An 11,071-nucleotide genomic window follows, 5' to 3' on the forward strand; every position below is an offset into this window, starting at 1 on the left:
GTAATTTGAGGAGTCTTATATCACAACATCTAGTCTGAATTGGCTTTACATAATATTTTGCTGGGCAACTTAGTTCTTTCTCTAAATGTTTGTATATGGGAATATGTACGAGTATCTAAAACTATCAGAAATTATAACCAGAAATGTGATTAGAGCAAAATATTTATGAACAAAGGCTTACAAACATAGTAGTAGCTGAGAAAAAAAAGGACATTTTTAATGCAGTTTTTAAATTACTTGTATTTGTCTTATCTCTAGGAAGACATGTTCTTGATAATTTACCTTGCTACTTATTCATACAGTGTCTCCAGATGGTGCACTTGCATCTTCAAATAACCTGAATGACAAGGGCGAGATGGTTCATTGAAAAAGGACCATGAATAGTCTGGACATTAGACAAGATACATTTAAATCAATCCACGGTGCTTTTGAAATCCATGGCATACAGCTTAGTTACAATAATGCTCCAGAACTATGATTTTCAAGAGTAACTGAACCATAATCCTAACTAACACAAATATGAGCAGACTTGCTATTATAGCTTACTTCCTGGCTAAGGTGCCTCAAAGTAATTTATTCATTGGCCACAATGTGACAACGACAAAACTTCCATCAATATCTAATTTCAATTTCCATGCAACCATTTGGAACATGTTATACATGCAATCTCCTGTATCCCTTTTTTGCTTCTGTGCTGGTCATGTATGTCCAATACCAGATGAAAGAGACACAATTCTGAAAGCCACTAGCTTGTTTCCTAACATACCGTGTCTCCTAGCATATCCAAAATATATACAAAGTACAGTTACATTAAACTAATTTTTCTAATATATTATATTGTGTAGTTATCCTCAAAAAGACTAAGTGTATTTTTCATCAACCATCTGGGGTTTCATAAGCCATGCTGGAAACCAGCTGATAATGGCTAATTGTTAACTAGACAATCACAGATGCTAACTGTAATATCCAACACAGTTTTTCGGACTATCTTTTATGTACTTATATACATACATTGTGGAATTTTGGTATAGGTTTATCTGTCTTTCTGTCTGTCATCACACTATCTCTAGAAATATGCCAACTTTGTAAAGGCTGATTAGCTTAGTGCACTGTGTGTAATGAATCAATGAATGTGTAAAATGACAGTTGATGTTCCATTACAGAACTACTATGAACATAACAAAACTAATGATCAATAACAGAAGGAAGTATTCTTCCATTGCTTGACTATTCTTCTATTTAACTAAGTATCATACTTACAACATTTGAGGGTGATTTTTTTTTGCCTTTCCCCCCACTTTTTTTGGCTGCAGTAGATAATTTCCACAAACCTTTGCCAATGTACATGCCTCACTGCAAATACTCAATTAGCCTCGGAGTATTGAAATGCAACACACTGAAGCAGATTTTTTCCCTCCAAATATTGACAAAAGGAATTCGGTGCCTATTTTTATTTAATCTCAAGCATAAACACACCACTGAGTTACAATCCATTGCCATATTGTTCTGGTACTAAAACACATTTTCGAGTCCAAAATCTGAATGACAACTGGAAGCCCTCCGGGTTTCCAGGGCCTTCTATTTGTAGAAATTTGCTTGCCTAAAATAATGAATAATGAACCCATTACCTCCCTGACTGTGGCCTGCAGTGTACAAAGAGATATTAGGAGCAATTTGTACTCAACATGCAGGTCTGTTCCATCTAAAATGTTATCAATGAGCTTGTCAAGCCAAGGCCTAACCTTCTTTGTTATTTTCATCTGTTCTCCCTCTTGGATCTCTCTGCTTGTGCCTGTAACCTCTGAAGACTAGCAACAGGATGTCTTACACCTGTTTTGTCTAATGCTGGGACTTGGAGTCCTGCACGATATTCTGTAGGCATTGGCTGGCTTGCTGCTTTGCTCAACATATATGTCAGAATGTCAGATGATCGTTGTTGCATCTGCAGCTGTTGCATAAGAACAGTGCCAGGGGCACAACTTTCCTGCGGTGAGCTTTAATTTGCTCTACTCTCCCAGAAGAATTCCCTCACTTCACCTTGCTGAGGCTGTGACAGCTGTATAGGAATGGAGCCCATGTACAGTTGAAGTCAATTGTACCATGAAAGAAAGTCAGACTAAAACCCAGGCTAAAACAAAGCCACCATAAATAAAGGTCAGTTTCCATACATAGCGATATGATGAGGGAACAGATTCTTATCCACTCCCCCTACATAAACTGATTCGAAATTGAGGTAGAAAATGATAAAGGATTCATATCTTCAAGTAGGTCAATTGCTGATTCATTTGGAAACTATGCCAGAAGAGTTTCTTGAAGTCTAAATAAGATATAACCTGTCAAAATATTCATGGGGGACATAAGTAAGTTTTATGACTGGTTTCAGAATTAGGTTGACAATCAAAACAGATGTAGAGTGTGATGGCAACTGGACTGCCAAAGGCAAAACAATAGCACAACATTCTCTTGTCATCTTTCACATAGAAGGGTGCTTGTAACTCGTGAATAGCAGTAGACAATAAGCAGAACTAGTCATGTTAGATTTATTAGCATAGAACATACATGTGTGATTTCTATTTTTCAACTGAAATGAACGAGAATCTTCACAAAAGATCTTTCTGAGTATTTTCATATTTCTGGTTCAAGCATCAGATTTTCAAATTCTGGAAAGGTATGAGGTAATAATTATTTTCTCCAATGGAAAACAATCCTGGAACGAAATTTTAGAAGGACAGCTTAACTGCATACATTACTTAATGGTGTTTCCCCCTTCACTTCAAAGATAATCCTTCGCAAAGGGACATGAGAGATAAATTATTTTCTTATTGTTTTTTTATCCTGCTAGATTCAAATTGGCTCCTGGCACTTCACAGCATCAACCAGTGTTTCTTGGTAGGAACTTTAAGATATCTGAACTTCAAATCTCAGAATTCCCCAGCCAACATTAGGAAGCCCAGCTGTAGTCATGGGCTAACTGATGAAGTCTGGGAGTTAAGGTCCACACATCTGAAAATTGCCAAAGTTAAGAAGTGTTGCATACTAAGCATAGGCTTCATTCAGGTCTGCCAAACCAGCGTGAAAATACTCAAACCTCATTGGCCGACCCATCTGACAGGTCCCTATAAAAGGGCAAGAAGTCAGAGGAGCCAGCTGCTGGGTTGCACTGATCCACTAATAAAGAGCTGTTGTTACTGTTAGAGCTGTGTCCTGTCTCTTTCATCGCCCGATCCAACATTGACAACGAACGAAGGTAGGATTGGAAGAGAAATCAGACAAAAAGAGCTTTAGGCGTGATTGCAGTCCCAAAGGGGGAGGGGACCATCAGGGAATCATCACCAGGCTATGTGAACAGAACCTGCATCGGCCATCGAGATGACCGCCGACACCCGGCCAACTCAGTTCAACCCAGCCATAGACAATTGGGACTCGTACATGATCAGATTCGAGTGCTTCATGGAGGCCAATGACTTCCTTGGAATATTGGATAATAGAAAATGAGTGCTGTTTCTTAGTTATTGTGGGTCTGAAGTGTTCAATATGGCCAAGGCACTTGTCGTGCCAGCAGTGGTACAAACGGTGTCCTGGGCCACACTTCAGAACATGCTGCAAGCACACTATGCTCCAGTACAATCTAAGTTCATGAGGCGGCACGAATTACACAGCAGAGTACAGGAGGAAGGTGAAACTGTAAACCACAACGTGGTGGCATTAAGAAAGGCTGCAGCCTACTGTGAATTTTGAGAACTGGAGGACGTGCTGTTGGAACAACTCATCAGGACATTAGCTTGCAAAGGCAGTTATTAGTGAAGCCAAATCTCACTCTGCAGACTGCACTAGATGAGGCCAGAGCAACAGAGTCCTCGCAAAAATTGGCAGCAGCCCTACAAAAGGTGGGAAACACGCCGACTTTGCATCAAACCGCCACAGTCTACCAAGAGAGCATCGAAATGATCAAGTCATCCTGAGATGTGAATGACATCTGCCGACTCCAATCTGAGAAAAAGAAAGTATACCCTGACGCGGAAGGAAGGCAGCAGCTGTGTGCGGGGTGTGGGGGCAAACACCCCTGGGCAGCGTGCAGATACAAAGACACAATCTGCCAGAGATGTGACCACAAGGGGCACCTGGCAAGAGTCTGCCGTGCTAGCCAGCCTGCCATATTCCGTGCACCACAGCCACCCACTGCAACTGTCGCAGCAGAGAGACAGAAACTGACATCCTGGAAGCCTAGGCGCGGAGAGGAAAAGGACATGTACCAGACCAACATCAGGTAAACAAGCTCCACAAAGGCTAAGAAGATACACATAAACATCCAGATAGAAGGATTGCAATGTGACATGGAAATTGACACAGGGTCATCCCTGACGATTGTGTCCTAGGAGATGATCAGAAAGGCTGTGCCCGGAATCAAGAAGAGAGACCTAAGTCCCCACGGGGTGCAACTTAAAGACTACCAAGAAAACCGCATCCCTGTCATAGGAAGCGGAACATTTAACGTCAAGTTTAGGGAGTTCTCTGGATCCCTAAAGATAACTGTGGTCGGTGGTGCATTACCAGGTCCAACCACTCAGGCCAATGCCCAGGAACCAACTGAGCTGCGCAGGTCAACTAGAACTCGACAACACCCCACCTACCTACGTGACTACATTTGTAAATAGTGGAACGATTGGACAATGTTTTATCTGGGAGGGGAGGGGTGTTGCATACTAAATAGAAGTGAGCATAGGCTTCAGTCAGGTCTGCCAAACCGGTGGGAAAATATTCAAACCTCATTGGCCGACCTGTCTGACAGCTCCCTATAAAAGGGCAAGCAGTCAGAGGAGCCGGCTGCTGGGTTGCACCAATCTACTAATAAAGAGCTATTGTTACTGTTAGAGCTGTGTCCTGTCTCTTCCATCACCCGATCCAACAAGAAGCACTGACATAAACGCCTAAAATCTGAGTAAAAACACAATAGAACAATATAAAACAATAAGATAATATTTAGAAGCTTAGGCAGATGCATCTCTAATTCACTGAACTATATGAAGGAAGAAGAAATACAGCACAATTATATTTGCAAGATTCTGTTCTTATAGCCAATCTCAGTAAAATAATTTTAGTCTTCCAGTAGAGTAGATTCCTGGTCTTACTAATCTATTGCAGCTGATAGTTTGCGTTGAATGAATTCAATGGACTGCCTTTGCAGTGAAGGTGATCCTCTGTGTACTTCAGGACCGAGCTATCAGTAGTTTGAACTGTACCTAGTAACTTATTAGTAACAAACACATTGGCCATAAGCTAGGAGTTACCCAACAATAGCAGCCTTGATTTGCTAATATATTGTATACATTTTATATCAATTTCAATTTCTGACTGGTCTTCAGAGGCAGCCCCACGTAGAACGCATTGCTCCAATAGACAAATCAGCAGAAGCTGAGTGAAAGACCCTCAGCCACAATCTCTGCCTGCCTATCAAGATGCTCTATGAGTCCAGGAAGAGGCCAAGTTCCTCAGGTTTTGAAGTCAAGATGATAGTGGAGCCTGATACGTGCATTTCCTTTTTATACTATTATAGAAATGTTAAATGAGCTTCAACTATATTTTGGTTTTGTTTCAATTTTATTGTTTTACGCTGTGCTTATTTGTATTTCTATTACTGACAAAGGATATTTAAGATGGACAGCCATATAAATTTGCTTCATAAATAATAAAATAAAATAATACATAAAATAAAATAACAAGTAATAAAATAAAATAATAAATGAAATAATAAATGAAATGAAATAAAATAAAGACACACATATGTTCTTTTAGGTGGACTGTTATCCCTTCAAGATGTATCACCAAAGATAAAAGAGATCCCTTCTACACAAATAGCAACTCTGCCTTGCCTCATTTCCATTTCAACCTGTTTTGTTGCATCCATATCCCAATAGCCCCCAGACACTGGTTAATGACTTTCACTGTATCTCCAGTTCTGCCAGAAGTGGAGTATACTTGAGTACGGTCAGCATACTGGTGATATCTAACCCTGAACTGATTGATGAACTCTCCAGTGGGGTCCTTGGTGAACTAGGATATTTTCTTGCAGACATTTCATTACCAAGCTATCACAAGCTATCACTGTGAGACTACTAACACTGATGATGTTACCAAATTTGTAATGAAATGTCTTCAAGAAAACCAATTTCAGAGAACACCAAGAACCACAAAGTTCAACTCTGAGCTACAAATATTCTCTTCTATCAGAACCCTCTAATGTAGTATCATAAAGTGGTTAGACTGGAGCAGGGGTGAAATCCAGCAGGTTCTGACAGGTTCTAGAGAACTGGTAGTGGAAATTTTGAGTAGTTCTGGGAACCGGTAGTGGAAATTTTGAGTAGTTTGGAGAACCGGCAAATGCCACCTTTAGCTGGCCCCAGAGTGGGGTGGGAATGGAGATTTTGCAATATCCTTCCCCTGCCATGCCAACCAAGCCACACCATGCCCACCACGTCATGCCCACAGAACTGGTAGTAAAAAAAAATGGATTTCATCACTGGACTGGAGGGATGATAGAATTGATACCTGTGGGATCCTTCAAGCTAAGACCCACATGGCTGACGTCTCCTTTCCCTACCATTGACTAATACTGATTACTCAGAGGTGACACAGTGCCACAAACTTTATAATTAATCCAAGAAGTCGTCATGATTGATGGTATCAAGCACCACACAGAACTCTAAAAAGTCCAGGAGGGCTGAACTTCCTGTATCCAAGTCTTTCTTTCTTTAGCTCTGAATGAGATGACACTTCCTTATACAAAATAGATGGCAATTTGGGGGTCATTTTGGACTGTAATGAAAAAAAAGGGTTTTAATCTTGAAGGACAGAAGAAAGAGTTACTACCAAGGTAACGAGCAGATAAATGAAACCTAAGCAAAGGCTATAAAAGTATTTTGCCAACACATCTGACAGTTTCAATTGTCATGGAGGTAAAAAAGGGAAGAAAGGCAGCATGTTCAGACTTTCAAGATAATGTGATAAAAGATCTGAACAGTGACTGATTCAGTCTGATTCACTGGATATGACTGACATGGACTCATGGCCGCTGTTCAAAGAGCAGTTGACAGCTGTATCCAGGAAAGTCTTTACATAGGTTCATCTTGTGTGCCAAATGAATGGTGCAGTGACCTAGAGGTGGAGCTCTCGCCTCACAATCAGGAGGCTGTGAGTTCGATCCTAGGTAGTGGCAGATATTTCTCTCTCTGGGCACAATGAGTAAATATCAGATGTGAACCCTGCATTGGCGACAGGAAGGGCATCCGGCTAGTAAACATTCCATTCAGTTGCCCTGACTCCACCCCAATGCAAGGGATTACGGGGTCATTAAAAGAAAAAAAAATCTTGTGTACCAAATGTGCCAATTCCTGGATTAGGAAACTCTACTCATTCATGCCTTAGTCACTTCCTGTTTATAATGGACTCTATACTGGACTTCTCTTGAAGAGTGTGCAGAAGCTGCCACTTCTCCAGAATGCAGCAGCATGGGCAGTTTTGAATGTTTTGCAATGCTAACAATCTAACAATGCTAACATCTAACAATGCTTCTATGTGAGCTGCATTGTCTTCTAGTGAACTTCTGAGTACTGCTTATCACTCATAAAGTTGTACACAGCACAGGGACAGGTTGCGTGTGGGATTGTCTGTTTCCATTTTTTTTCTGCTTGAACCTACACAAACTGACAGGATGGGCATTCTCTAGATCCTTTCTATCAAGCAGTGTCATTTGTGGGGCCCAAGAATCATGTCTTCTCTGTCACAGCATTTGCCCTGTGGAACAACATTCCCCTGGAGAGCTAGATGGCCCTGACCTTGTTGCATTAAAAATCTGGTTGTTCCCTTAGGCATTTGAATCAGGATATTAAGCAAGTCCTGCTAGTTGGTTTGCTTGGCTGTGGTCTTGTTACTGATAATAAATATCATTTTTATTAAAGATTTTCTGTTGCTTATTTTTTATTAATTGAATTGGCAAGTCTTCTTGGTTTTAATCTATTAATTGCCTAGAATCAGTGAGATTCTTCTACTGTGAGATGGTTAACCACATACATTACTTAAATACATATATATGCATATATGCATAAAAATAAAATGATGAACATTTCAATCTTTTTTTCCAGGGCATCTATTGAATTAGTTTGCAACTTAGATGAATTAAATGAGAGCTATCTGTTGTTACCATAGTCAGATAACTCTACATTTATATTTTATACCTAAAGTGTGAAAATATACAGTGCATTCGGAAAGTATTCAGATCTCCTTCACGTTTGTCAATTTTGTTATGCTGCAGCCTGATTCCACAGTTGTTGAAATTCATTTTTTTCCTCATTAATCTACACTTAGTACCCCATAATGACAAAGTGAGAACTGCTAGAATTTAAGAAATGTCTCTAAATTTATTTAAAAAAATAAAAAATTGAAATATCACATTGATGTAAGTATTGACCCTTCACTCAGTACTTGGTTGAGCATCTTTGGCAGCAATTACAGCCTTGAGTCTTTTGGGGTATGACGCGACAAGCTTTGCACACCTAGGTTGGGAGATTTCCTGCAATTCTTCCTTGCAAATCCTCTCAAGCTCAGTCAGGATGGATGGTGACCGTCAGTGGATAGCCATTTTCAGGTCCGTCCGGAGATGTTCAATGAGGTTCAAATCAGGGCTCTGGCTGGGCCACTCTGGGACATTCACAGAGTTGTCCCTAAGCCACTCCTTGTTGTCTTGGCTGTGTGCTTAGAATCATTGTCATGTTGGAAAATGAACCTTTGGCCCAGTCTGAAGTCATGAACACCTTGTAACAGGTTTTCATTGAGAATTTCCCTGTACTTTGCTCCATTCGGCTTTTCTTCAACCCTGTCCAGTCTCCCAGTTCCTGCTGCTAAAAACACACCTGCAGAGCATGATGCTGCCACCACCACTATGCTTCACTGTTGGGATAATGTTGGGTAGGTGATGAGTGGTGCCTGGTTTCCTCCAGACATAATGTTTAGAATGGAGGCCAAACAATTCAATATTGGTTTCAACAGACCAGATAATCTTGTTCCTCACAGTCTAAGAGTCCTTCAAGTGCTTTTTGGCAAACTCCAAACATCTCCACATAGGATCTCTGGAGCTCAGTTAGAGTGACCATAGGTTTCTTGGTCACATCTCTTGCTAAGGCTCTTCTCCCCGATTGCTCAGTTTGACTGGGTGACCAGCTCTTGAAAGACATTGTGCCAAATGACTTCAATTTGTGAATTATGGAGGCCACTGTGTTCTTAAGAACCTTCAATGCAGCAGAACTTTTATTATAGCCTTGTCCAGATCTGTGCCTTGCAATAATCCTGTCTTTGAGCTTGCAGGCAGTTCCTCTGACCTCATTGTTTTTGCTCTGCCACAGTATGCATTGTTAGCTGGGAGGCCTTCTATAGGGGTGTGTGCCTTTCCAAATCATGACCAATCAATTTAATTTACCACAGGTTGACTCCAAGGTGTAGAAACATGTCAGCAATGATCAAGAGAAATGGGAGGCACCTGAGGTAAATTTCAAATGTTGTTGCAAAGGGTCTGAACACTTATGCCAATGTGATATTTCAGTTTTTTCTTGATAAATTTATAGACATTTCAAAACTTTTGTTTTCACTCTGTCATTATTGGGTACTGAGTGTAGATTAATGAGAAAAAAAGGAATTTCAACAACTGTAGAATCAGGCTGCAACAGAACAAAATTGACAGGAGGTCTGAATACTTTTTGAATGCACTGTATAAATATAAATTCAAGAGCGGCTTAAATAAGCCCGCAACTTTTTTTGAAAACTATATGCAAAGCTAATACTATCAATAATAATTCATGGAAAATGGGGGCTGGGCCTAAGATCCTTTAAAACAATGTCCAGTTCAAGATTCTGAATAATTATAACAGGGGTATAAAATTCCCATCCCATAGGTTGGATGTGTCATGCACTGGCCACACCCATGCCCAGTTTAGCAAATGGAAAAAAAGTTACTATACGTCACATGAGTTTGAACAAGCTCATCTTCTGTAGCAATATCTGAGACTTTATGTTATCCAGATGCAGTTAGAGTGGAATTCCTATCCTTTTGAGCAATCTCTAACTAATGATTGTGGAGTCTAATAACAGCTTTGGGTTCAGGTGTTTACCTTACTTGTGTTAAATAAAATGATATCTTATTATATTTCCAGATTGAGAAGTCACACTATACCCTAGGAGAGTATAAGAATGTCATAGCCGATGTCCCCATTAGTGAAGGTACAACCGTATTTCCTGTGAAACTTGATGGGTGCATTGTTTCTTACTAGGTTCTGCATTGTTACATTCAAATAGAAATCTTTAATCTAAAGTTCTAAACTATATCTAAAAGTCCTAGGATACAAGTTTTCAAGTTTAAAAGCAATCTAACATGTCAAATAGCATACTTTTTAAAAGGAGGTACTTCATCTGCAGGATATTATTTACTCTGTTCTCTGGAGTTGGGATACACCAAGAATAAAGTATGACTATATCACTGGAAATGCTACTACAGAGTCTTCTATGTTTGCCCCAAGAACAGCTAAATTGCTCCCTAGGAGGAAGTAAAAGGCTTCTAATGGTATTTAATTTTTAGCTATATTTTGACGTGAACATTATGGAAGAAAGCAAAAGTCTTGCTGATAATTTGTTTTGCCGGCATATTACATTCTGAAACGTTGCACATAGATTTGTGCATCATGTAAAAGATGCACACTGTAATATAGTTCCTCTTAGATGACAGAGCTCATACAGTGAAAGCCATTGCTCTAAATCCCCAATGATACAGGGCAAAATGAGCAACTTTAATGCTTTCTAACTGCAATTCACATAAGTGCATTTTGGGATTGTGTTTTTTTTTAAACTCTGTCTTAAAAAACAGTTAATAGAAATGCCAGAATGATTCTTATTTTATCCCTATCCCTTTCCATCAAATCTACAGACAGTTAGGAATTTTGTCCATCAAGGAGGATGGAATATCTGAGATTTACTTTTTTTAAAAAAAATAATTTGGACATGACTTTTATTTGAAGGGATATTTTTATTG

The sequence above is a fragment of the Pantherophis guttatus genome, chromosome 6 (genome assembly GCF_059756535.1).
Source record: "Pantherophis guttatus breed Tessera chromosome 6, ASM5975653v1, whole genome shotgun sequence".
Classification (NCBI taxonomy): Eukaryota; Metazoa; Chordata; class Lepidosauria; order Squamata; family Colubridae; genus Pantherophis; species Pantherophis guttatus.